Below are 24,676 nucleotides of genomic sequence, written 5' to 3'. Positions count from 1 at the left end.
AACATTTTCAGTGTTTAATTTCTTGTTTCTATTCCACACCAGTGGATAAAGAATCCACCTGCATTGTAGGAGACACAGAAGACTCAGATTAGATCCCTAGGCCGGGAAGATACCCTGGAGGAGGAAAATGGCAATCCACTTCAGTATTCTTGCTTGAAAAACCCCATGGACTGAAAAGCTTGGTGGACTATAGTCCAAAGGATGGGAAAGAGTCATTCACAACTGAGTGACTAAGTACATTCCATGTCTAATTTCATCGGCTATCATTTCCTCACATGGACTGATGGTGGGCATTCTTGGCCTTGCTCCTGCCTCCAGCAGGAATTAGCATAGTGGTTCATTATTCAGCAAGTTTCTGACTTTGATGTAAAATATACATTCTTCAAAACTGTTTATTAAGGAACGATGCTGGATTTTACAAAATCTTTTGCAGTATCAATTAAAGCACACAATTTCTCTCCTTTGACTTCATATAGTCAACTATATAAATAAGTCTTCTATTACAGAATCATTCTTATATACTTGGCATAATTCTTAACTTTGGCATACATTTGTAATATAGTTCTAGTTCTGTTAATATTGTACTTTAATTTTATATGATTAAACTATAGATTTCTCTTTTGTGTACTCTATCAGGTTCTGGCATCACAGTCATTTATTTTTAAAACCAGCCTTTCAGCTCATATAAAACACAAGGATCACTGGGAAAAAGCCTGAAGGGCAACCACCTGAAAAGGCCTTAATGCACACACACACAGACACTCACAACACTTTAGTTTTTCTAACTACTTTTGTGAAAATTTCCAAACCATACTCTTTATACCTTCTTTCTGACATGAATGCATAAGTTATCCCAAGTATTATGGATATTGCTTTTCTTTCTAATAAATGCAAGAACTTTTCTTTCAGTAGCAAAGCAGAGGCAGGTGTTCCAATGAAAGCTTTTATTCTCACAAAACAACCTCTCCCACTGGACCTTCCCAGCCCATACTTAAGCCAGAACATTTAAAACCTCCTATTTCAGAAAAGGAGGGAAGGACTAAGGAATTGCTCCAATCCTTCATTTCTGTCTCTAGGTCAACTGGCCTGATCTTCTCATTGTTATTTACTTTCACCACTCTATTCCCGCTGCTGCATTTTGGTTTTACATTTTTCCTGCAAATAAATGTCTTTCCTCAGCTTTGCTTCCTTCATTCCACTCCCTACCCTTCCAAGTCCAATTTAAATTCCTTTCCTCCTTAATCTGACTAATCCAGCCCATTCTACATACCACAGACTTGCTCTCGTTGACTACTGTACTGCATTCAGTGTCCGGCTGCACATTCTGGCTATAATCTCAAATTGTTTCAAGAATGCTAGTTTTCTTTCTTAGGCTTTGCGTTTATCTCCTTGAGGGCAGGGTCCTTATCTTAAAATTCTGCTGTGCATTTTCTATTGTATTTAGTGCTGTAAGTAATCACACTCAGCCCACATTTGCAAGGCATATTCGACTGAATACATCCACCACAGTTATTATTCATTTAGTAAATGAGATAATGAAAACGCAAGTGCCCGCCAAAGGTAAATCATTATTATTAATTCCCTCATTCATCATACAGGTACAGCAGCCTCAGGGGCTAAGGAGCCTAAAGATTGCTGCTCTTATTTTGCTTCAGATCTCTCCACTTTGGAACCAGCCAAGAAGTTCAGATTCATCTAGGGCTTAACACCGGGGGTCCAAGAATAACTTAACTTTCAGTTCCAATTGTACCTTGTTTACCTTATACTTCTGAGAGTAAACCCAAACTTTTGAAACTCAAATGATAAGATATCCTTTGCTCATGAATTCAGTAAGACTTCCTGGTTAAATTGTGGACACCCAAATCTTTTAGCTTTCAAGAAGGTCATAGCTGCTAGGACACACTTTTACCAAGCTGTAATATGTAGCTCTATAGAAAAATGGGTGTCTTTATTTTATTTCATTATGTCAAACTTTTGACTTCATTTTTTTTTAACTTTAGGATTATCTGAATTTCAGAAGGAAAATAACAAGATTTTACATACTTGATGATGATGATGATGATTATTTCAAAAAGATGAGAATGTGAGTTTTGGGCATCTGGGGTTGACCAAGTGTTCCACCGCATCTCTGAAGATCACTTCACAGCTGCGGGGAAACTCACCGAGCTGTTTTCGTCGACCCCGCCATTTCCAAGCTGCAATATTGCGGCACGGAACTGGCACAGCCCCGCTCTTTCTCGCATTCTTCTCCTCACCCTTTCAAAGCCCAAATCCGCCCGGTAAGAAATGGAAACAAGGCTGGAGATAGGGGAGGGCAAAGAGAGGGGGAGGGGTTTATTTAGATTCACAGAGGAAGAGCAGGGCATTTTCCCATCCTCCCTCGCATTCCCCAGGGTCATAAAGTTGTGTTTCCGAAGTTGGAAGTGTGGCGGCGGTCGGCGGCACTTTCAACTTGGCCTGAAATTAGGAGTCCACCCCGGAGGGGCTAGGAACTTTTCCTGCGGGGCTATCAACCTGAGCTTCTGGCAAGACAGAACTTCGCGAAAAGCCAGGCCCGAGGCACCGGTTGTCATAGGAACCTGGGCGCCGGTCTCCTCGGCGACCTCGTCTCTAGGGAGGGGCGGGGCTGAGAGGTCGTCGGGCCAATGAGGTCGAGGGGACGGCGGGATCGGCGATCCGCGGGGCTCCAGGAGTCCGAGGAGGGTTGATTGACAGGGGCTGGGGGCGGAACCGGGCGAGCGCTAGAGGTGGAGCCCGAGTGGAGCCGGGAGCTCCCGCAGCCGCGGCGCGGCCAGGCTGACACACCGGGATTACCGCCCCGAGAGACAGTCGTGGCGGGCGAGCGGCGCTCCCCGGCTTCCCTGTTTGCCTCAGGCGTATCTCGGCAGCGCTGGGAGCCGGCGGCCGGAGTTGAGCGGCCCGGCTCCGGAGGGTTTGGGGAAGCCCTTGGAGGCGCGCGGGGCAGCCGAGGGTGCGCGAGCGCTCCAGGGTCTGGCGGTCGGCCGGGGTCGCCGCCGGAGCGGTGTTTCGGAGGCGTGGAGGAGGAGGAGATGCTGCTTCTCTTCCCCCCCTCCCCAGGCTCCTTCTCCAGCTTCTTCGGCCCACGCCCGCAGCCGCTTGGGGGAGAGGAGGTGGTGGCTCTCGGTGCCCGCGGCGGCTGCCCGCGGCCCGCCCCGACGCCGCGTCCCGGCTGCCCTTGCCCCGTGCGCCAGTAGCCGGACCGGGTCTCCGGACGAGCGGGTAAGGACGCGCGCTGCCCTGGGCGCTGGGCTGGAGGGGCGCAAACTGCCAAAGTGCGCCGCGGTCTCTCTTCCTCCTCTCTCTGTTTTTTTTTTTTTTTTTTTTTTTTTTTTTTTGCTCCAGCTCCTCAAAATCAACCTCTCTGTGGCCCTGGTGGAAGGAACTTTTCTTTGGTGGGCCTGGTGGGGGTAGGAAGGATGAGATGCTGTTTGCTTGTGAATTAGGTAGATCCGCCTTCTCGGCGGAGGAAAGCCGGATCCTTGGGAATTAAACCCCAGAGGGGATGAGTACAGAGATGGTGGGGCAGTCGAGAGTGACATTACCCGCATCGTGCTACGCCAGCTCTGTGCGTGCCGAGGGAAGGGCTCCCGGAGTCTGTTTCTCATTTCTGTAAATGATTGTGGACGTGGTGTGGTTAGAGGCCGCCCAGAAGAATGTGTATATGTGAGGGTTCGAAGAGGAGGGGGTGGGGTGGTGGGGAACAGAGAGCAGAGGGACGGACACTGCCTGATGCAAGCTCTTTTATTGCTCTTCTCTGCGTTCTGGAGTTAGCCACCCCTCTCCCCGCCACCCCCCCGCCTCCCCGCCTATGCTCTTTGCAAGATGCTGTAGTACCGAAAGCTGGGAAGCTAAAGTTTGGTAGAGGCAAGAAAGTTTTTACGAAGTTTAATTTCTCTGTATTGTAAGTATGTTGGAGAAGGAGGAACTGGGAGAAATATTACCACTAAAATAGATTTACAGCAATGCAGTTTTCGTTGGCCTTACACAGAGATGATCGACTCCTCCACGCACTTGGGCAGCTCATCTGTTCGACAGCCCGTGTCATTTTCGTTTAATTGCATCTTTGAAACAACAAACGCGGTGACTTCATAGGAAGCTTCCTGGAGCTGAGTTTACCTCTCAGAATATGGGGCAATCGGGTTTGTTTTCAAGGCGGGGACCTAAACAAAATGTAGGACACCTGATCTGTGGGTTGACGGGCGCAGGTAACTAGTTAAAACGATTTTAAAATTTAGATCTACAGAGGCTACTAAAGGATTGGGGGGGCCAGGGGGGGAGGAAAGAAGTTATTGCATTATGAAACAAGCCTTGGTATTTTCCCAAATTCTTGATGACTGGGTTGGCAGGGTCAACATGAAAACTTGCTTCATGCTCATTGCTTGCTTGTGTTGTGCTATGATACAGATTATTTCTTGTGTTATTATTATCAACATCAGTAAGTTCTTGTATGTATTGATTCAGTAAATTCTCACAGAGGCGAATGGACTGCTTTACGATCCAGTTTTAAGTTTAGTTTACCTTTTTCATAATAACTTTGTGTTCTAACTTTGATTTTCTAGCAGCTTTGTGGGAGTATGTGTGGGGGAGATGGCAGAATGGAAGCAGGAGTTAAATAGAAAAAACATCTAGGTTAGTTATTAAGAAAAGGAACTAATTTGTAGTGTGTTTCACTTTTACAAGAACTTATTTTTTAGCTCTTGTGTAGTTTGTCTTGGATTAACATTTGTTCTGCCAAAACTTTTACTTGCATGAGAAGCCCACTTATTTTTTAGGAGAGTGATTACCATCATTTAAAAATATTTATAAATGGCTTTTCATGTCACAAGTAGCACACATACGCAAACCATAAAAACCAGTGTCAATTGCAAGGATGGACTTTGATACTATAATGGGATCAAAAGTATTAAAATCTACATTATTTTTTCTGGAGGTATGCCTCAAATGAAAAGTGAATGTGAGAATCAGATAATCAGTTGTTTTCAATAAATGATAGGTATCAGTCTTGAATAGAATTTATGTATTTTTTTTTAATTAAGAAGAACAGGTCAAATTCTTGCTTTATTCTACTTTAGTAGGTCAAGGATGGAATGAGGAACATTGTAACTTCTCCTGTATCAGTTGAGTGTGTATTTTTTCAGCTCATCTTATGGCCCAGCCCAGACTTACTAGAGAAAGGGATTGCTGGGGATAAGCCTCTGCTGCTGCTTCCTTTTTATTTTTTATTTTTTTGGACAAGAGTTTGTAATTTTAAAATAAACTACAAAACACTTTTGTGGTGCAACTAAGTTGTAATTAATACCATTGAAATCGAAAGGAAACAGTGTCATACCTCAAGCCTGTGCATCTAGGAGTTAACTCCTGTCAACATTTTCTTATTTTGTAATATGCATTGGGAGAAGTCTGTGCCATGAATTAGAAGAGTGAGTTGAAGGTTTTCTCCTGTCAGGCCTGTGATGTAACCAAGTGTGACTCATTTGAGTTGATGTCCCTTTGCAAGGCTGCGGCCTGAAAAAGGAGAAAGGATATTGGGTCTCAGGACTGAAGAGTTAGTGCTGGTGGGGAAGGGTGAGGGTCTCTTTCGCTCTTTCCCATTTTTTCCACTGACAGTTTTTCTTAATTTGAAACTTAAGAACAACTCAGGAACTGCATTTAAAAAGCTTTTAATAAGCAAATTATTATAGAACGTTAAATGGTCTAAGTTAAATTAAAAGTAACGTAGTCAGTGTAAATTTGTTTATTGTTGCCCAGGAATATTGTTGCCCAGGAAATCCTATGGACAGACTCACTGTAGGCATGTCCCATCAAAACTGTGGTCTGTAATTGACAGACTTAGAGGAGGAACTTACGGTTGCAGGGGGAAGGATGAGGGAAGGGGTGGTTAGGGAGTTTGGGATGGACATGTCCACATGCTGTATTTAACCTGGATAACCAACATGGTTCTACTGAGTAGCACAGGGAATTCTGCTCAATGTTATGTGGCAAGCTGGATAGGAGGAGAGTTTGGGGGAGAATGGATACATGTATTTGTATGGCTGAGTCCTTTTGCTTTCCACCTGAAACTATCACAACGTAGCTAATTGGCTATACTCCAATACAAAATAAAAAGTTAAGAGAAAACAAAAAACTGGTTTGTAAACTGCTCAGTCAGGAAGAGTTCCAGTAATCCTGTGAGTCTAGGGGGCAAAGTGAAAACCCTGTCTTATTACTGTTTAGTGTCAGGCCCTGTGACTACACAGCCTGTATGAAGGCTGGATGGCAGTAACTAATCGCTTGTGAGGCAGTAGGAGACCAATTATTTGACTTCTTAAGGTAGAAGGACAGCAACTCCTACATGGCCTAGTGCAGAGGCTGGTGGAGATGTGGACCACAGATGAACATGTTTTTTCCCCCAGAGTTTGCTTAGGAAATACAGGAACTGGTTTAAGCACCTGTTCAAGGATGTTTGCCTTACCCTGTGCTCCACCACTGAATCCTGCTTTTTCTTCATTTTTCTTTCTTTGATTCCAGTATGAGAATTTATTGAAACAGACTTCCTCAGAGAGAATTCTGCTGTAGTGTAAAGAATGCGGACTTTACTGTTTGAGAAACATGTGCCCAAATCCTAAGGAACATCTTTATCTTTATTTTCCACATCTGTAATTTAATAATACCTACCTGTCATAGTATTTTGAGAATGAAATTAATAATATATATAAAAGTGGCAAGTACAAATTGACAGTAGTTTATTTCCTCCTTTTTTAATCTCTTTTACATATTTGAACAACATTCAGTAATAGCAAAAACTTATGATGGTACACCCAAATTATTTCTGAATGTTTAGAACATGTAACTCACCGTAGTCCTCAGGGTGAACTTGAATCTGGGTTGCTGAAAGGCCCTCTTGCCTACCAGCAAAAAAATATCTTTGGTTGTATACTGCATCTGTGCTTAATAAACAGTTTCTTGTTTTCTTTCTAGTTTAGTGGTACTCTGGCTGCATGATAGAATCACCTGGGTGGCTTTTAAAAATCTTAATGCCCAGGACTCAATTCAAACCAATTAAACTAGAATCTTTGGGGTTAAGACCCAGACATACATATTTTTGGAAGCTCCCTAAGAAATTACAATGTGGAGCCAACTTGTGAACCAATATTCTAGTCCTTTCTAGAAGGTTGGCATAGAAAATTTGATTCTTACAAATGTAGCACCAGTATTGTTATATTATGTATTTTCCTCTACATAAATCACAAGAATTTAAAGGAAATAAACTTACGTCTCTGTGTATATACCCATCTACAGGCTTTTTACTATTTGAATCAGAATGTAAGGTATAAATATTTCCCTCCAGTTCCTTAAAGCTGCACATGTTAAATTTAAGTTAATTTAATTAGGTATCATTTAAAGTTCAATCCCTTATTTCACTGAACAATTTTTTTAAACCATATTATTGAGGTATAGTTGATTTACAATGTTGTGTTTAGTTTCTGACTCAATTGTATATATACTTTTCATTTTTTTTCCATTATGGTTTATCACGAATATTAAGTATCATTCCTTGTTGTTTATCCATCCTATAATAGTTTGCATCTGCTAACCCTAAACTCCCTCCCCTCACTAACCAAATTTTAAGGGCTCAGTAGCTACTTTTGACTAGTAGCCGCTGTAGCGAACAGCTTGGCTATGGAACATTTCTGTCACCACAAAAAGTTCTGTATTACTTAGAGATTTTGAAATTTGTATTCCAATTTCTCCTTTGAAATGAGATATGTGTGACATATATATAGTCTTTTCTGTCAGATTTATAATTAAAAGTATATATAGTATTATTTTTGAGAGTTTTTTTAAGGAGCAATGCCACATTTTTTGATGCTAATATTTCCTCTTTCTTCAGGTTCTTGTACCTAGTTGTGAGGTTTTCTTTCGCCAAGTTAACCGAAAGGAGGAACTTGAGTGTCCTTGTTTGTCATTTATATCAGTATGCCCTGAATCTAAACAGTTTCAGGAAACAGAGAAATTCATCAATTCAGCCTAAGTGCTGGAATTTGATTCAAGGTTTTTCTTTCTGGAGGAGGTTCTTCTTTTCCTTTGGCAAATGAAGTCTCTTAGTTGTCATATGATATGATTGAATTTTCCAACAGAAAATCATCTTTAGTTTTAACATGACCATGCATGAGAGACTTTTTCTTCCCCAAAGAAAAAAAACGAGGCTTTTCTTCCCCCTTTAACAAAAACGAGGCTCCTAAACAGTTTGAGATGTTTGAAAGCTAACGCTATGCCATCAGTTTTAGTGGCATTTGTCACTTGTTAACTACTGAGGCACAACTGAGAGGAAACTGTACACGTAGTTCATCTCAGCTGCACACTTCCCCCCCAACCCCCTGCCAAAAAAAGTCAGTTTTCCTTATTGGCTTAGGGTTTTAGGCACTTTTTCTAGAAAAAATGTAATTTCTAAAATAAGCAGTTAAACTATTAAGGGATTATTTATTTTAGGTCTTAGTGTACTAAGATATTTACCTCTCTGGAATATATAGTGTTGAAGTGAAGAAATAATCAGTATTTTGACCCAGGAGTTTCCCTGATCGTAAGATTTTGAATGATAAATTTATTCCTCAGAGTCTTGCATATTCTTGACTTGGAGGTATGATTTCTTAGGATTATTTGAATGCAATATTGATTAAAGTCATTCCTCACACAGTCTATTTTGTTTTTTATTTTATTTTATTTTTTTTTTATTAGTTGGAGGCTAATTACTTCACAACATTTCAGTGGGTTTTGTCATACATTGACATGAATCAGCCATGGAGTTACATGTATTCCCCATCCCGATCCCCCCTCCCACCTCCCTCTCCACCCGACTCCTCTGGGTCCTCCCAGTGCACCAGGCCCGAGCACTTGTCTCATGCATCCCACCTGGGCTGGTGATCTGTTTCACCATAGATAATATACATGCTGTTCTTTCGAAACATCCCACCCTCACCTTCTCCCACAGAGTTCAAAAGTCTGTTCTGTACTTCTGTGTCTCTTTTTCTGTTTTGCATATAGGGTTATCGTTACCATCTTTCTAAATTCCATATATATGCGTTAGTATGCTGTAATGTTCTTTATCTTTCTGGCTTACCTCACTCTGTATAATGGGCTCCAGTTTCATCCATCTCATTAGAACTGATTCAAATGAAATCTTTTTAACGGCTGAGTAATATTCCAAGGTGTATATGTACCACAGCTTCCTTATCCATTCATCTGCTGATGGGCATCTAGGTCGCTTCCATGTCCTGGCTATTATAAACAGTGCTGCAATGAACATTGGGGTGCACGTGTCTCTTTCAGATCTGGATTCCTCAGTGTGTATGCCCAGAAGTGGGATTGCTGGGTCGTATGGCAGTTCTATTTCCAGTTTTTTAAGAAATCTCCACACTGTTCTCCATAGTGGCTGTACTAGTTTGCATTCCCACCAACAGTGTAAGAGGGTTCCCTTTTCTCCACACCCTCTCCAGCATTTATTGCTTGTAGACTTTTGGATAGCAGCCATCCTGACTGGCGTGTAATGGTACCTCATTGTGGTTTTGATTTGCATTTCTCTGATAATGAGTGATGTTGAGCATCTTTTCATGTGTTTGTTAGCCATCTGTATGTCTTCTTTGGAGAAATGTCTGTTTAGTTCTTTGGCCCATCTTTTGATTGGATCATTTGTTTTTCTGGAATTGAGCTTCAGGAGTTGCTTGTATATTTTTGAGATTAATCCTTTGTCTGTTTCTTCATTTGCTATTATTTTCTCCCAATCTGAGGGCTGTCTTTTCACCTTGCTTATAGTTTCCTTTGTAGTGCAAAAGCTTTTAAGTTTCATTAGGTCCCATTTGTTTAGTTTTGCTTTTATTTCCAATATTCTGGGAGGTGGGTCATAGAGGATCTTGCTGAGATTTATGTCGGAGAGTGTTTTGCCTATGTTCTCCTCTAGGAGTTTTATAGTTTCTGGTCTTACATTTAGATCTTTAATCCATTTTGAGTTTATTTTTGTGTATGGCATTAGAAAGTGTTCTAGTTTCATTCTTTTACAAGTTGTTGACCAGTTTTCCCAGCACCACTTGTTAAAGAGGTTGTCTTTTTTCCATTGTATATCCTTGCCTCCTTTGTCAAAGATAAGGTGTCCATAGGTTCGTGGATTTATCTCTGGGCTTTCTATTCTGTTCCATTGATCTATATTTCTGTCTTTGTGCCAGTACCATACTGTCTTGATGACTGTCACACAGTCTATTTTGATTTTACTCTTATGGCTAGTTTCTAGAAGTGAAGGAATGAACTTCAGACAGTGATTCCGATGTAACATATATCAATTTTCTAGGTACTGTGTGAAAATTTACAAAAGTTAAAATGTATCCTTGTAGCTGTACTTCATGAAAGCTGAAATAGATGTTTCATTAAAAAAAAACTGATCAGCTATATTTGAGTTAAAAAAATAAAAACATTTTAGATTAAAAAAACTGATAAAAAATTTTAAGTATTTTTTATTTAGGAATATTTGATTATCAAATGTAAGCTATCTAAAACTGTTTTGTGGTTATATACCATTCAATTGAGTTCAATTAGAACTTTGAAATTCTGGCAGTGCTTTGAGATATATAAAAATAAATAATAACTAGGATGTGTTATTACTTGATACATGACAGTATTGCTATTTCAGTTATAATTCAAGTCAACACATACTTCAGTGTTCATTGTTACATAATTCTTACACTTACAGAGAAATCTAGACTGTATTGTTTTCCATTATTAAAATTTAATAGAAAATTTCAGTTTTTAAATAAAAGAAAATATATTAATGTGATCACATATACTTGTGTAAATGAAGACAAAGCAGAGCTATATTTTTTTTAAAAAGAATTCATCTAAATCTTTCTGTTTGTGCTTAAAGACTTTGTCTAAATTCAAAGTTATTTTAAGGCTGTATTGAGGTCCTGAGGTTTAATTTAAAAATGTATGATACTGTTCTTCCACCTAAAGGGATTTTAAAGAATCAGTGTTGATGGACCGAGCCAGTTGAGTGTTTTTCTAATAGCAACAGTGATGAATCTGGAGTGATAACCTTATTGTGATGACCTGCTCCCTTTTTAGTTTTTCTGTATTCAGTAAGTATACATTGAGTACAGTAAGTGTACATTACATTAAGTTCAGTAAGTGCCTCTACCAGGCACTCTGCTAGCCACTGGTGATACACAGAGGTCACATTTCCAAGCCTGCAGATAAATGGAATAGTCTGTGCCCACAGATATTTAATCATCTGAGATCATGCCAAGTAAACTAGCCTGTTGACAGGATTGACAGGATATATTGACACAGAAGAGTTGTGAAGATAAAAATGAAATGATATGTGAAAACCTTATAAACATCTGGGTTGAATAGATTTGAGATCAGTTGAAAACTGATTTGAATAGACATAAATTGTTTTTAGATGCAGTTGTGTATGATGTTGACCATCCCTCTTTGATTTAGAGAGAGTATAGCACAGAATTTCGACCATGGACTCTGGAGCTAAGCTGCCTGGGTATTAATTTCTGTCTCTGATATACAGACTCTATGGCCTTGTGCAAATTTTCGCCTTTTTTCCATTTACAAAATAAGGATTATAGCTAAGCCTCTTTTATAGGTTTGTGGTAAGGATTAAATGATTAATTCATTAAAACATGTAAAGCAACAAAGCAGTACCTAATACATGTTGTTGTTCAGCCGCTAAGTCATGTCCGACTCTGCAACCTTATGGACTGCAGTGCAGCAGGCTCCATGGGGTTCTCACCTAATGCATACGGGTATTTAATAAATGTTAGGTTATTATTTTTGATATACTTACATTTTACTTATAGCAGTTTGGTTTTTTTTAAGCATTGGGTAAAGGTAATATATGAACTTAAATGTATTTTTTTGTTTCAAAGTTCATGGCCCTGCTTATTCCTTGGGTTACATGTTTGTTTCTTCCACTCATTACTTGGACTTGATTTATGTTACCTGTGCCTAACTTACACACACTTCATGGTGAAAATAAATGTCATTCTCTTCAAACTACTCTTTTTTGTTTTTTTTTTTTGCCATGCCTTGTCGCTTGTGAGATCTTAGTTTCTTGACCAGAGATTGAACTTGGGCCATGCAAGTGAAAGCACACAGTCCTAATCACTGGACCACCTTGGAAGTCTGTAAACTACTCACTTTTAGAATCCTACATCTGTTTTGAAGTTAACTTTTTAGATCGTGTGACATGTGGCATATCTCTTCTCTGAGAACGGATCTGATTCAGCTAAATAATACATTCATAGTCTAGTAAGGTGAATGATTAAGGAGGATTTACTAATTTCAGTTAAATTGGAAAGTGATTATAAAGTAAAAGGGGCAATTTTTAAAATGAGACTGTGAACATGATTAGAAAGGAGAGTCCTCGAAATGGCTCTGATAATGTGTGTGTTGGTCCCTTAGTCCTGTTCGACTCTTTGTGACCCCATGGACTGTAACCCGCCAGGCTCTTCTGTCCGTGAAATTCTCTGGGCAAGAATACTGAGAGTGGATTGCCGTTTCCTTCTCCAGGAGATCTTCCTGACCCAGGATCGAACCTGGATCTCCTGCATTGCAGGCAGATTCTTTACCATCTGAGCTATAGGAAAGTTCAGAAAGGAGAGCCCCAGAAATGTCTCTGATAATACTGTGTTTGAAGCCAAAGGTATCTATCCTCCCAAAGTGTCTATTTTGAAAGTTAACATGCTCAAGATATGTAAATTGTTCACAGTCACACAAACAGAGATATTGCTGCAGTCGGTGGAGTCACAAAGAAGTCGGTGGAGTCACAAAGAGTTGGACACAACTTAGCAATTGAACAACATGTTGTTATGCACTTAGGAGTAAGCATTTTGTAACAACGTAAAATTCTTGAGTAAATATTACTGGATATTTATCCTGTTACTGTGTGCACTTTTAAACCCTTTAATATTCTAATATACCTTATGAATCACCAAGATAATAACATATACAGTTGTCCCTTACTGTTCTCCAGGGGATTGATTCCAGGACCCATAGGGATATAAAAGCTGTGGCTAGTCAAGTCCCTTATGTAAAATGGCATAGTATTTGCATGTTACCAATGCAAATCCCCCCACATACTCTAAATCATCTCTAAATTACTCATCATATCTAATACAGTGTAAATACTGTGTAAATCATTGTAAATACTATATAAATCCTATGTGAATAGTTGCCAGCATGCTGCAAATTCAAATTTTGCTTTTGGGAACTTTCTGAAATGTTTTTCCCCCAAAATATTTTCCATCCGAGGTTGGTTGAATCTGCGGTTGTGGAACCTGTGGTTACAGATGGTCAACTGTTTATCATTTTCATTTCTTTGACAATTTAACTGCAGAATTCATAATGCATCTCTCGTAACAGGGGCACTGATTTGGGAAATATTCTGTGTGTTTGCCCTATCCAAGACCACTGCAATTAATTGTTTTGCTTCTTCCAACTAGAAATTGCATTGGGTTGCTAGTAAAGAGACCTGGCATCACAGTGACCTAAAGAAGTTTGGGATTTTTTTTTTCTGTAACATAAAATCTTGGCATAGTACTCCAGAGCTGTTGGATGACTGTTTCAAGAAATGGCAATGAACCCAGACATCTTTTTTTTCTTCTCTACCTCCTTATAATATGGCTTTCATCCTCACGATGCCCTCATGGTGACAAAATGGCTGCTAGCATTCTATTAAAAATGTTGTCCTTCTAGTTAGACAAAATATGGAAGAAATGGAGGAAATGGCAAAAATAACAAAAGGGGAGTGTGCCTGCCAGCTGAGTCAGATCTTCTCAAAAATTTTTCTTGAATTCTTTACCCAATGCTGTACATCATGGGATGCTGGGGATTGTTTTTTGCTGGGCACTTGGTTGTCCCCAACCTGACAACTGAAGAGAGTAGATATTGGGGATTCAGTTATTGTTTTCTTCAGATTTCCTGACACCTGATCTCCATTTGTTTCCAGCTTATGGAATTTAGTTGTAGTAGGTATGGATAAATTATAGGTCCTATGCTAAGTTTGGGGGTGAATACCGGACTTGGTTTTACTGACTTATTGCTTGATAACTAACACATCTATTATGCTAATTAAAGTGCCTTGACCTAGAAAATAATTAAAAACTGGATTTACTGCCTGTGGAGGCTAGTTCACAGAGATTGTTTAGTATTTTATACTTTGTGTGGTTTGATACTTAATTCCTTGTAATAAATATGAATCATTCATACAATTTTTATTATTTAACCTACCATTGAAATATTAAACTGAGATACCACTAACCTTTAACAGGACAAAGTTAATATATTTATGTCCATTCTTAAATGTTTAACTTTTGTGAAAACTAAATATAGGCTGTGTCATAATTTGCTATTCACATTCAAACAAGTTTGGAAGCATAGTATAGTAGAAAGAGCACAGATTTTAAGTTTAGATAGTCATTGGTATGTATTTTAGATCTTTTGATAATTAGAGTCATTTGGGGTAAGTGATTTATCCAATCTGTTTGATCTATAAGATGGAAAATAATATCTACCTCATAAAGTTCCATTAGGTTTATTCCTGAGTCATTACATACATAAAATGGTTGGGCCCAACCCATTGATTCAGTTAATAAGAATTATTTACCTTTCACCACCCTTTTCATCTGTATATATTGGACAAAATAGCAAATTAAGAAATATGACTAATTATACTGAGAAAAAAGCATGGCTTATCTCTTTCTCCACGCAGAGTTTAGCCTCAGAAGTGTTTTGATTAGGTCACTGACTATGCTTTGGTTATCAGATGTTTTCCAAGTAAGATCTTTTTAGACATAGTTGCTACACACTGGTCACTTTAAAGCTAAAATGGTTGACATCTTAAGGGAAATAAAATGCGCAAATCTGCCATGTCTCCTGGAATATGTGAAAACTATGGAAACTGGTAGAAAAAATACCCTCAGAATTATTTGACAATAGCTAAAATAGCAGCAATTTAAAATGTTTTACAAGTAGTATAAATTTTTGTTGTAATGGTCTTTTGTTTCTTAACTAAACTAATTATACAACTGTAAAACATTTGACTGACCACTCTGTGTTCAGAATTGTTTTTGGCATATTGAGGAATGGACTTCCCTGGTGGCTCAGTGGTAAAGAATCTCCCTGCCAGTGCGGGAGACACAGGTTTGATCCCTGGATTGGAAAGAACCCCTGGAGAAGAAAGTGGCAACCCCCTCCAGTATTCTTGCCTGGGAGATACCTTGGACAGAGGAGCCTGGTGGGCTGCAGTCTCGAAAGAGTCAGCCATGACTTAGCGACTGAGCAACAGCAGCATTGAGAAATACTAAAAAAGGAAAGGAAAATGGTTCCTACCAAAAAAATTAAAATCTAGGTTTAAAAAAAAAGCAAATAATAAAGAGAGGAAACCATTATATTACAAAACAGGCAATACAGTACAAGTTTTAAGAAAGTGTGGCTCAGTCAAAGGATTCGCTTGGGTAGAGATTGATCTGTCTTGGAGACATTATTATTATCTGGGAGCAAGCATGGTGTATCATTTGTTGTTGTTAAGTTGCTAAGTCACATCCGACTCTTGTGACCCCATGGATTGTAGCCTGCCAGGCTTCTCTGTCCATGGGATTCTCCAGGCAAGAATACTGGAGTGAGTTGCCATGTCCTCTTCCAGGGGATCTTCCTGACCTACTCACTAGATAATTTTAATACTGAAGATCATTTGTAACTTTTAGTTTAAGGTTAGAAGTAATGATCTTATTAAGGTGTGGTCATTAAGAATAGTTTATGACCCACTCTCCGTTCCATTCTTAGTGCATTTAAAAATTGTCCTTTGGTTTGGTTGACAACTGTGTTTACAGAGCCCCAAACTCTTGGTGACTGCTAACAAAGTTTCTTTTCTTCTCCTTTGAATTGACTCTTTCAGTAGGCTTGCATGCCTTGTATGTGGTTCTGTAGAAGGGAGATAAGAGAACTCCAAAATTTCTAAATTTTTGTTTATCATACAGTTTTAAAATTCATTTGCAATATAGATTGATTGACATTTGCTTTATTTGGAGAAGTGGAATTTATATTCTGGAGTTCTTTGAAACATAAAATCTCTATTCACCCTTTCCCTTAACTGTTTTCACAGCTTTTTTTTTTTTCCACTTAAGAATTGCATGGCATTCTCATGCAAATAGATGATCTTACAGTTTTTCACTCAGTGAAAAGTTTTGTTGCTCCACAAGCTTTAATTACGGTAGCAGGTAAAGTGTGCGTTATTATTTTTAGGTATCTTATTTTTCCGAGAGGCAAAACATGCGTATTGAACAAGATTGAAAAGTACAAACATTAAAAAGTCAGTCATCTTTCTAGTCCTGTCTCCAGGTCCCCTCTTGGGGTGCTTTGCTGTAATCTTCATTTTCAGTAATGTCATCAGAGCCAGGAGGAAACATTAATGAATGATATACCAAACAGATGGTTTAGTTTTCGTTAACGGGAAGCTTTACGTGCACCCTCTTAGTACGCTAAAAAGTTCTGTGCTTTTGAAAATAATTTATAGAAAGTCTTCCTTTTTTTATATATTTAACAGTTCATTTTATTTTTTTAATTTTCTCCCTGCCCCCAATTACCTCATTAGTCAAACATGTCTCATATTTTTGACCTGTTTATCTCCATTCTTTTATTACCAGTTAGAAATCTGTTAGTGGTAAAAGCAAAGTTGAGTGTTTTACCATTAACATACCATTTTGTTTGTTAAGTTGAACATTTTCTTTTAACTGAGGTTGATAAATATTTGGTACACCTGAAGTTGGATCGTTCTGCAGTTGAAAGGGCAACTTAAATGTATTTCAGTTCTTTTATGGAGCACTGAGTTACAAAGAAACCCTAGTATATAGAAATGTTTGGTATATAGAAATTTGCTTATTCTTCTGGTTTTCTTGGTTGATGCATGAAAACTGAAGACTATATATGACCTCTTACTTTATACCCAAAGTTCAATTGTATTACCTGCTTAGAGTGCATTGGCAGAAAAAGTAAGAGCGTACTTTTCTGACAACATTGTTTTTAGCTCTTTGTAATTGTGCTATCTTTTATGTGTACCTTTTGAAACAGGCAAAAAAGATAGGGTAGATTTTAGTTTCTAAATGCAAGCTGTATCAGTATTTATAAACTGGAAAATTTCACAAATTAGAGAAATGTCATATAGAAATCTTGGGAGAAAAGGAGATGGAGCAGGACTCCAGGTGGGGAGCAGGAATTTATAGTTTAAAAATATAATCCACATACAGCTTTCCTAAAATTGGTTGAAAATAAATATGCTTTTTATTGTATCTTTTTAGGAATCCTATCTTCTCCCTTAAAAAAAAAAAAACATTTTCACCATGCTTTTATACATTTGTTTAATAAGTTAAAAAATATAAGTTAATTTGTTGGGATAGTGTTATACATGCCCTTCAGTAGGTATCACTAGCCTCCGTACCTGTAGGGCCAAGAAGGGTCAGAGATGAGGGGGAGAGGAAGACAATAATGAATGATAGATATTGTGATAGATATTGTGTTCAGAATGTAGCTAACATGGACATCTGCTCCCCACCTGGAGTCCTGCCCCATCTCCTTTTCTCCCAAGATTTCTATATGACATTTCTCTAATTTGTGAAGTTTTCCAGTTTATAAATACTGACACAGTTTCACACTTTGGAAAATATGGCCTGGGCCATTGCTTTCCAGGAGAAACACAAGTCTGCAGGCCAAATAAAGCCCGTGGGCCACAGTATGCCACCCATGACCTAGATTCTTTTAACTACTTTACACTTGTATGAACTTGCCGTATTTTGTTTTGATATTTATTAAGGGATAGTAATGATGATAATGCTTCCAGCTGTCTGCCTTGATTAATATTTCACTTTAGCATATTAGTTATAGAAACATTGGATTTTTGCATTAGAAGAAAGGAAAGAATAAGACTGCTTTCTAAAATGTGTTAAGGACAGTGTCTGTGTAAATGTATCAGAGACTTGGTTCCATGATGTTTCTTAGAAAAATTTCGTTCTCAATCCCTTTCTTTCTCAAAGTCTGTCTTCTTCCTTTTGCCTGCCTGCACATCCAGTATCTTCATGCTCTTCTCATGAATGTTCTTTTCATTTGCAAGAGTTATGAAAGAAATTCTTCGTATAGAAACTCTGCAGAATGAAAATCATTTTGTGACTGACTTAAGCTGCACAAACTTCTAGACATTCTTCACTATAGCATTAAAATTCCATAGCCTTAGTGCTATTCCTTTCAAATGTGCTTTTTAAACAGAAGAATGACTGCCTTTAAGGCAGTTAGTGAAAAGACTCACACAGAATCAGTCTAGAGGGGCAGGCTCATAACCATGAAAGATTTGACCCCAAGCCATCAGGAGGGATGGTTGAACTGAGATGCCATTTACAGTGGCTCAGTCCAGAGAAATAAGCATAATAAAGCAGCAAAACTTCCGCTTCTAGCCAAGATGGAGTAACAGGGACAAGATTCTGTCCACAACAGCTAAAAACCGAACAAAATGTTGGAAACAACCGTTTTTAAGCCACTGGACATCAGGCAGCAAAAGACAGTGATATCCACGAGAGAGGGAACTAAGGTGAACCTTCGGATTGCTCAGGTTACTAACTTGAGAGAGTTTCTAGGCTGTGGTGCAGGGGTGGGAAACCGGGTGGAAAATGGTAGACACCCTGAATTCAGCACTTATTGTGGAAAGTCGGGAGAGACCAAGGCAACCAGAGTTACCAGGACAGAGTAACAGAGCAGAGAGAAGCCCAGAGGGGTTCCTACAACAGGCCCTGCGGAGGGTCCTCTTTGAGTGTTCAGCTGGGTCCTCTAAACACACGCATGTGAGAAAACTTAGGGACTGTAGAGGAGCCACACAGGAGGAAGAAAAGGAACAGTACTTGTGGATGCTGGCAGAGCTGGGAATAGTGTTTGTTCCCACAAACCAGGCTGGAAGACCTCAAGGTTCATAGGGTGTTAGATAGGGTACACAGAAGAACTCACCCCACCAAACGAGCCCTAGACCTGCATTGCTCTGGGCCAGACTAACACATCTTAAACGTTAGACCTGAAAGGATCAAACTTACAAGTTTCCAACTAATTTAACTTCATCCCTAAGCAAAACTCAAGAATAAATAGAACTACCATATGACCCAGCAATACCACTTCTGGGCATACACACTGAGGAATCCAGATCTGAAAGAGACACGCGCACCCCAATGTTCATTGCAGCACTGTTTATAATAGCCAGGACATGGAAGCAACCTAGATGCCCATCAGCAGATGAATGGATAAGGAAGCTGTGGTACATATACACCATGGAATATTACTCAGCCGTTAAAAAGAATTCATTTGAATCAGTTCTAATGAGATGGATGAAACTGGAGCCCATTATACAGAGTGAGGTGAGCCAGAAAGATAAAGAGCGTTACAGTATACTAACACATATATATGGAATTTAGAAAGATGGTAACGATGGCCCTATATGCAGGGCAGAAGAAGAGACGCAGAAGTACAGAACAGACTTTTGAACTCTGTGGGAGAAGGGGAGGGTGGGATGTTTTGAAAGAACAGCATGTATATTATCTGTGGTGAAACAGACCACCAGCCCAGGTGGGAGGCATGAGTCAAGTGCTCGGGCCTGTTGGGCTGGGAAGATCCAGGGGAATCGGGTGGAGAGGGAGGTGGGATGGGAGACCGGGATGGGGAATTCGTGTAACTCTATGGCTGATTCACATCAATGTATGACAAAACCCACTGAAAAATAAAAATAAAAAATAAAAAATAAAAAAAATAAAAAAAACCTCAAGAATATGTATAAATGCATTCAGTATCCAACAAGATGAAATTCACAGTATTTGGCATTCAATCAAAATGACTTGTAACGACAAAGAAAATAGACTGCACACAGAGGTTAGAATAGCAGAAAAGTACTTTAAAATAGGTGTGTGTGTGTTTTTTTTGTATTCTGCTAAAACTTTATTTGTGTCCACAGAAATTTGATTTCCATGTAACTAAACTAGTTTTTATAACTGTATTCCATATGTGCAAAAGTTAGTGGGAACACACTGAACTTCTCCATATGAAAACTAGAATGTGTGAGATGAAAAATACATGCGATGGGGTTAATGGCAGATTAAACATTACAGAAGAAAAGATTAGTAAACTTGAAGACATACCAGTATAAAAATCATTCGAAGTGAAACACAAAAAGGAAAGTAGTTTTTAAATTAACTGAGCATCAGTTGTGAGATAACTTGAGGTGGCCTAATATACATGGAATTTGAGTCCCTAAAGGAGAGAAGGCCATGATGAAAAAAACACTTGAATAAATAATGGCTGAAACGTCCACATTTGATGAAAGCTATATGCATGCAGGTTCAGAATCTTAATGAAGCCCAAGCATAAGGAACATGATGAAAATTGCACCAAGGCACATCATATTCAAACTGTTCAAAACGTGGTAAAGAGGCAGTCTTAAAAGCAGCCAGAGAAACAAAGAGGAATAAGGATAAGTGTGACCGTTTATTTCTTGTCAGAGACAATGCAGGCAAGACAGTGTAGCAATATCTTTAAAGTACCGGGAGAAACTGCCGACCTAGAATTCTCTACTCAATGAAAATCTTTCAAAATTGAGGTTAAATAAAGACTTTTTCAGAGATAAAATAGCTGAAAGAATTCATTACCAGCAGATCAAAGAATGAAGTTCCTCAGGCAGAGGGCAGGTGATACCAAATGGATAGAAAATAAAATGCTAATTACACTGATAAATATATATGCTATTTTTCCTGTTATTTAAATATGTTTTAAAGGTAATCTATAAAAGGCTGAGAAAAGTAGATTCGTAGGCCCATTCTACATAAGAATCCCAAAATGCAAAAATGAAATAATAATGGCTGACATATTTTGGCCACTTACTATGGGCAAGAAGTTTTATATCATTTTTCTTTTAATCCATTCTAAGAGTCCTTTAAATAAGTACCATTGTTATTACCTTGAGGAAAGTAGATTGTTAGGAGGCTGAAATAACTTGTCCAGGATCACACAACTGTTAAATGAATGAGCAGGAACTTAAATTCATTCTGACTCTAAAGCCTAGATACTTCACCGTTTTCCTACACTGCCTTCCCGGGGAAGGAGCAGAGTATAGAACATGTGATCACAGGTTAAAGAGGATGAGGAAGGAGTCAAGGAGGAAGGAATAAAGAGGAGCTGGCAGACAATTTGGCAGATATCACCAATTCCTTATGTATGTATCACCGATTATTTCTGGTTAGATGGTCAAGGCCACTCAAGGTGGCACTTTTCTTAAATTTTATTTATTTATTCACTTGGCTGCGTCAGGTCTTAGTTGCAGCAGGCAGGCTCTTCATTGTGACCCACAGGCTTCTCTAGCTGTGGCAGGCAGGCTGAGTAGTCATGGTGTGCTGGACTAGTTGCTTCACAGCATATGGGATCTTAGTTCCCTGAGCAGGGATTGAACCTGGGTCTCCTGCATTGGCAGGAGGATTCTTAACCACTGGACGATTAGGGAAGCCCTAATGTGGCACTTCTAACTCCATTATTTTTTTAATGTAAAATTTACACAGATGTGGGGAGCCAGTGAGTTCAGATGTCTTGTTTTTAGCTTCACATAGTTCAGAACGTGCCCTCTGGAGTTATGGAAGGGAGGTGATGAACCTCTCTGTTCAGGCAGCCAGCTGTTGTATCCCTTCAAGTAGTTCTCACCAGTTGGCTGGGCTACAGGCCCAAGATATTTAATACATTTTCTCTTTCATTTTTAAATAACAGTTGTAATATTTTAACACTTTACTTAACAAGGTTAGCTGCTGCTGCTGCTGCTAAGTCACTTCAGTCGTGTCCAACTCTGTGCAACCCCATAGATGGCAGCCCACCAGGCTCCCCTGTCCCTGGGATTCTCCAGGCAAGACACTGGAGTGGGTTGCCATTTCCTTCTCCAACGCATGAAAGTGAAAAGTGAAAGTGAAGTCGCTCAGTCGTGTCTGACTCTTAGCTACCCCGAGACTGCAGCCTACCGGGCTCCTCCGTCCATGGGATTTTCCAGGCAAGCGTACTGGAGTGGGGTGCCATTGCCTTCTCCAACAAGGTCAGCTAGCCAGAAGAAAAGCTAATTTGACTTGTGCTAGTAATAATAGTGATTAAGTCACGGGGGAATGGTTTAAAAATACCTATGGATAAAGATTGGTACTTTTTAATGTGCTTTTATTATGAGTAGTAAACTTCTTTTTTTTAAGAGATAATTTATTTTAAACAAAATAACAATGTAGTATGGAGGTTGTAGTATGAGATTTCCCTGGTGGCTCAGACAGTTAGGAATCGGCCTGCTATGTGGGAGACCTGGGTTCGATCCCTGGGTTGGGATGATCCCCTGGAGAAGGGAATGCCTCTCCACTCCAGTATTCTTGCCTGGAGAATTCCATGAACAGAGGAGCCTGGCCAGCTGCAGTCCATGAGGTCGCAAAGAGTTGGACATGACTGAGCAACTAACATTTTCAGTTTTTCACTGTGGAAGTGAAATATATGTAAAAGTAAAATGCATGGCTTTGGCCCACAGGTTGAGAGTGGAACAATGAAAGACAGTTGACCCTTGAATAACAAAAGTTTGAACTGCATGGGTCTACTTATATGCAGATTTTTTTCAGTAATAAATATGATAGAACTATGTGATCTGTGGCTGGTTGAGTCCGTAGATATGGGGGAACCACACATATGAAGGGTTGACTGTAAGCTATACACTGATTTTCAACTGCACAGAAGATCAGTGCCCTAACCCCTGTGTTGCTTGAGAGTCAGCTGTGTACATTGTGGCTTCTTATGAAATGGTGTAATATCATGTGAAGATAGACTGGGATAAATCAAAGATGTGTGCTATAAACTGTATAGCAGAGGTTAAAAATAACAAAAAGTCATAGCTAAAAGCTAACAAGAGATAAAATGGAATCATGAAAACTGTTGTTAATCCAAAGGCAAGAAAAGAAAAAAAAAAGGTAAGAAGCAAAACAGATGCGACAAATTTAAAAAAAATAGCAAAACAATAAATCCAACTATATTAATAATCACATTGAATGTAAATAGTTAAAACACCCCAGTTAAAAGGCAGAGCTTGTCACATTGCTTACAATTTGGTCTTGATTTTTAAATCCAATCTTAATTGATTCAGTTCAGTTCAGTCGCTCAGTCGTGTCTGACTCTTTGGAACCCCATGAACCGCAGCATGCCAGGCCTCCCTGTCCATCACCAACTCCTGGAGTCCACCAAAACCCATGTCTATCGAGTCGGTGATGCCATCCAGCCATCTCATCCTCTGTCATCCCTTTCTGCTCTCAGTCTTTCCCAGCATCAGGATCTTTTCCAATGAGTCAGCTCTTCGCATCAGGTGGCCAAAGTATTGGAGTTTCAGCTTCAACATCAGTCCTTCCAATGAACACCCAGGACTGATCTCCTTTAGGATGGACTGGTTGGATCTCCTTGCAGTCCAAGGGACTCTCAAGAGTCTTCTCCAACACCACAGTTCAAAAGCTTCAATTTTTCGGCGCTCAGCTTTCTTCACAGTCCAACTCTCACATCCATGCATGACCACTGGAAAAACCATAGCCTTGACTAGACAGACCTTTGTTGGCAAAATAATGTCTCTGCTTTTCAATATGCTGTCTAGGTTGGTAATAACTTTACTTCCAAGGAGTAAGCGTCTTTTAATTTCATGGCTGCAATCACCATCTGCAGTGATTTTGGAGCCCAGAAAAATAAAGTCAGTTACTGTTTCCATTGTTTCCCCATCTATCTGCCATAAAGTGATGGGACCGGATGCCATGATCTTAGTTTTCTGAGTGTTGAGCTTTAAGCCAACGTTTTCACTCTCCTCTTTCACTTTCATCAACAGGTTCTTTAGTTCTTCTTCACTTTCTGCCATAAGGGTGGTGTCATCTGCATATCTGAGGTTATTGATATTTCTCCCAGCAATCGTGATTCCAGTTTGTGCTTCCTCCAGCCCAGAGTTTCTCATGATGTACTCTGCATAAAAGTTAAATAATCAGGGTGCCAACATACAGCCTTGATGTACTCCTTTTCCTATTTGGAACCAGTCTGTTGTTCCATGTCCAGTTCTAACTGTTGCTTCCTGACCTGCATACAGGTTTCTCAAGAGGCAGGTCAGGTGGTCTGGTATTCCGATCTCTTTCAGAATGTTCCACAGTTTACTGTGATCCACACAGTCAAAGGCTTTGGCATAGTCAATAAAGCAGAAATAGATGTTTTTCTGGAATTCTCTTGCTTTTTTGATGATCCAGCAACTGTTGGCAATTTGATCTCTGGTTCCTCTGCCTTTTCTGAAAACCAGCTTGAACATCTGGAAGTTCACGGTTCACATGTTAAAGAATGGAAATTTTTTTTTTTTTAAAAAGGAAATTCCCTGAGGAGTCAGTGATTAGGACTTAGCACATTCACTGCTATGGCCTGGGTTCAATCTCTAGTCAGAAAACTAAGATCCTGTAAGTTGTGCAGTGTAGCCGAAAGGTAAAAGGATGGAAAAGATATACCATGTTAATACTGATTAAAAGAAATTGGCTATATTAGTATCAGACAGAGTACATCTCAGGACAAAGAATGTTACCAGGTTGAA

General features: G+C 39.3%; 1 protein-coding gene across 2 annotated transcripts in view; it reads left to right on the top strand.

The window, feature by feature from the left end:
- The first annotated feature begins 2,813 nt into the window (after positions 1-2,813).
- PTPN13 (protein tyrosine phosphatase non-receptor type 13) overlaps positions 2,814-24,676 on the top strand; it is a 217,145-nt gene continuing 195,282 nt past the window's right edge. For both annotated transcript variants that reach the window (XM_065914102.1, XM_065914101.1), the window contains exon 1: positions 2,814-3,240. The gene's annotated coding sequence lies outside the window, so the exon portion shown is untranslated. The remainder of the gene's footprint in view (positions 3,241-24,676) is intronic.

Source organism: Muntiacus reevesi, chromosome 22 (assembly GCF_963930625.1).
Source record: "Muntiacus reevesi chromosome 22, mMunRee1.1, whole genome shotgun sequence".
In the NCBI taxonomy this organism is placed as follows: domain Eukaryota; kingdom Metazoa; phylum Chordata; class Mammalia; order Artiodactyla; family Cervidae; genus Muntiacus; species Muntiacus reevesi.
The sequence above is the reverse complement of the archived record's forward strand: the minus strand, read 5'-3'. Positions and strand labels throughout refer to the sequence as shown.